This window comes from Pelmatolapia mariae, linkage group LG3_W (assembly GCF_036321145.2).
Source record: "Pelmatolapia mariae isolate MD_Pm_ZW linkage group LG3_W, Pm_UMD_F_2, whole genome shotgun sequence".
NCBI classification, from domain to species: Eukaryota; Metazoa; Chordata; class Actinopteri; order Cichliformes; family Cichlidae; genus Pelmatolapia; species Pelmatolapia mariae.
In genome coordinates, this window is record NC_086229.1 from 17,521,058 (window position 1) to 17,525,107 (window position 4,050).

The window sequence follows — 4,050 nt, forward strand, 5'->3', positions numbered from 1 at the left end:
GGTATATCTACATCTTTTGTCTTTGATGTACTATGTGTCACAGCAAAGTTTAAGGAAAGAAAACACGTATAAAAAAACCAAACAAAAAAACCAAACAAAAGATAAACCTTTGGCTCGAGCCACTGCAGCTTTTCCAGACGACACTAAATGATCACACTGCAGACTCTGACATATTTGGGTTTAATGTGAGGAGATGTTTGTAGATGAAAGTTATAATAGATGAAAGTTTTGGTAGGACACATGATGTGGACAGTCTGGTAATCCCAGAATATTTTAATGTGAAAACTCCAGACAGCTCTAGAGAAAGTTTCAGATTAAAAGCCCTTTAGTGTTTTACATTTTATTCTATTGGATTAAATTTGACGGAGCTGATTTATAAACACTTCACTGCCAGGTATCAAGTGACCAGGTATCTTTTATTAGATGTAAATGTGGTTTGATTATTTGCCTTTTGTTTGAAAGTACACTGAGAGAGGACTTTTTATTAGTGATCTCAATAGTATTTTTATTTCATATTAATGTAATTTTTTCATCTAATTGAATACAATCTATTTGTGTATGATTGTCAGTCCAAAGAGGGAGAGAGTAAAGAGGGGAACATGAGGAGAAAGTAGAAGGTCAGGAAGAACCAGGTAAGAAAACAGACAGGGAACAGTGGCAGGCAAAATAGAAACTGTTAAACTGCTTGAGAGAGTTGACCACTAAAATGTGATAGACAGATTTGCCAACCTCAAGGTGAGGCGACATAGGTTAAAATAAAAGAAAAAAATCTGCAGAGCCATAGTAGCATCTGCAGTAAAGATCTTTACATACATTGTATACATTTTACCATAGGCAAAGTTGCCTCCAGTTTTATAATTTTTCTATCAATATTTTGTACATATCAAGGGCTCTTCTATTTTTGGAGTGTATTTTTATGTATCTGTATTATATTATACATACACATTAAAAGTGAATCTCTGTCCAAAAAATGCACTCAGTTTACTTTTTACTCACTATGAGCATCATTCATTATTCTCCCTCAGTAATTAAGTAATTTTTTAATTCCAATCCATTCTTCTTTAGCAGCATTTAAATAACCTTTATCAGATTTGATGGTTTGGTTACAGACTTTAAAAACAGTGTTTTGCGTTTCCTTCACACATGTGGGATTAAATTGTGTTAAAATGTACAAACCAGTGATGTCATGTTTTGTGACGAGGACCCAGGCAGAGAGAGACTTGATGAATTTAAGAATCTTATGATTTAATAAAGAAATTTGCAGACTTGCACAGAGATGATAACATGATGACGATTAATGGAGATGAAGACAACAGATGACGAGGACAGGGAGGAACAGGGGTTTAAATGCACCAAGGAGACAGTCAGAGAGAACTTACGACAACTGGAGACATTTAAGGATGCAGGGAATAACAGACAGGGAAGAAGTCTCATCGTGACGAGTAAAGTTTATTTTGCCTGGCTGGGCAACTCTCTTGATCCTCACCACCCCCAAAGCTCTGATCCTAGAATCGCCCCTGGAGAGGACAGAGGTGATTTCATGGATCAATAACAATGTGTTTATCAGCTTTCATCATCGCAGTGCAGACATGACGTCAGATCTATCAAAGTGAAGGCCGTCTCTCTGATGACGTCACAGAGTCGTTCTGTCCAATAAAGGATCTCAGATCAGCTGCTGCCATCTTGTGGCCACAGTTGGTTACTGTCTCTGAAAGTTGTCTCATGTTTCCTGTTGTCCTGTTAACAAAGGCTGGAGCTCATCATGCTGAGAGGGGAGCAGCATTTTTTGGCTCTTCACACATGTTCATTATATTCTGATGATCCTGGATGGAGACAAACTACAGATAAGTGTGTTCAGCCCAACTAGTTTATCTCATTACAGCAGTTTGATGTTTCCCTTTGAATCCCCCTGAAGATACTGACAGTGAAGCATGTACATAATACTCCAGCCTTTCAACTCTGAGCTTATTTAGTTCTATTAATACACTGAAATCTCATTTGTGTCATGAAGAAAGTCTTTAATCAAACAGAATTCAAAGATCAGAAACATTTCATATATGGAGTTAAACATGAATCATTGTTTCAACAACATATTTATTGTTGTCATAAACAGACAAGAAGACAACAACAAACTGCTCCTCCCATTCAACACATGTCAGTCCATATCCCAGCAAACTAAATCATCTCCATTTACACACATCAAATAGAAACATGAATCACTTGTAATGATTAGAAACTTGATAGAATTTCAAATCTAGTTTGGGGAGTCATTCAGTGAGAAACAGTGAAATGATTTTCCATGTGAAAAGGTGGACAGCAGAAACAGAAAGAAACAGTGAGAACTAAAAGAGAAACAAAGAGCTTTGGAACAACGAGGCAGCAGGAGGACAGCTGCAGTTTAACAGCTTCAATTCACTGACAGGAAACAACATTAGAAACATCATCATCCTCAACTCATCTGCTCCACTGACACTGACACCTTCAATGGCAACACCTTCACTTTACCAGCACTTAAAATGTATGGAAACATCCTTTGTGTGAAAGTGTGTGTGAAGGTGTGTATGTGTGTGTTAGTATCAGGATCAGAGAACGACAGCTTTCCTCTGTTCCAGTCCAGATTCACTCTGATCCTCTGGAGCTTCTCTACTGAGAGAGCAGTTGATGGAGGTGAGGGTGAGAGTGCTGAGTATTTATCTTGATAGAACATTATTGTCCATAATCCAGAGTCTATAACTCCCTTCCTCTGCACAGACTCTGCTAACAAACCCAGTACCCAAACTGTACTGTCTCCTACATCAACATCCCAGCTGTGAGTCCCTGAGTTAAAGCCCTCAGAGCCCAGGACAGAGCAGAACAAATCAAACCTCTCTGGATTATCAGGAATCTGCTGCCTCTCCTCCTCTCACACTGGTCAGATCTTCAGACAGGATGAGTTTTGGATGAGCAGTGTTTGGGTCCAGAATGAGAGGAGTGTAGGAGACCATGTCCTTCATGTTCTTCCAGATGTTGAAGGTCAGGTTGCCCAGGTGTTTGGCCTGGTCTATCAGAGCTCCTGAGGGCAGCTGTGGATCATCCAGCAGGGGGCAGCGCTGGACTCTTTCCACTGCAGCCTTGTAGTTGTGCAGGAATGAGACGTCTTCAGCTCTCAGCTCCTCCTCTGTGGCTCTGACTGTGTCTGAAAGAGCTGCTATCTCTCTGCTCAGAGCCTCCATCTTCTCCTTCATCATCCCACTCTTCTGCTCCTCTTCCTCCCTCAGTGCAGCCAGTCTGGCCTCCTCTTCCTCTGCTAGAAACTGCTGAAGCTTCTTAAACTGCTCCTTAATCTGCCTCTCTGTGTGTCGGGCCTGGACCTTAATGTGTTCTGCTGTTTGATGAAACTTCACTTGAACTCGTTCACAAACCTTCAACTTCTTCTTTAAGGGCTCCAGAGTTTCCTGAAGTTTCTTCTTGTGTTGTTGTGCAGCTTCATCGATGGGTCTGAATCTGTGATTGGTGTGTTTTTCTGAGTCTCTGCAGATGTGACACACTGGCTGCCGATGGTCCAGACAGAAGAGTTTGAGTTTCTCAGAGTGTAGACTGCAGAGAGCCTCTGAAGCTCTCTGATCTCTCTCCTGTAAGAACGACTCACACAGGTTCTTTAAAGCTCGGTTTAAAGGTGGTTTTGACCTTGATCTTCTCTTACAAACTGGACACTCGTGTGTTGGTCTCTCTCTCCACCATCTCTTCAGACAGTCTTTACAGAAGCTGTGGCTACATGACAGAAGAACAGGATCTCTGAAGACCTCCTGACAGACCGGACAGCAGAGATCCTCCTCTGATCTGGAAGCCATTGAGTCTGTGAGAGAAGCTGAAAACAGCAGACAGGAAGTACAGTCAGTCCTGGCTCCCCTCCCTCCTCTACTACCTTCACTGAAACTTCCTTTGAGTCGTGTTTTTGCTCAAACTCACATTCAGTGTGTGGAGCGTCAGCAGCTTGAAGCAGCAGTGTTGGAGTTTCCACTTTTCTCTCCTGTAGCTGGACTCACTCAGAGGAAGCTGCTAGTTTGGTCT

General features: G+C 41.4%; 1 pseudogene; it reads right to left on the minus strand.

Annotated features, from left to right (window-relative positions):
* Positions 1 to 2,013: 2,013 nt before the first annotated feature.
* On the minus strand, positions 2,014 to 3,839 carry LOC134616165 (nuclear factor 7, ovary-like; annotated as a pseudogene).
* Positions 3,840 to 4,050: the final 211 nt, after the last annotated feature.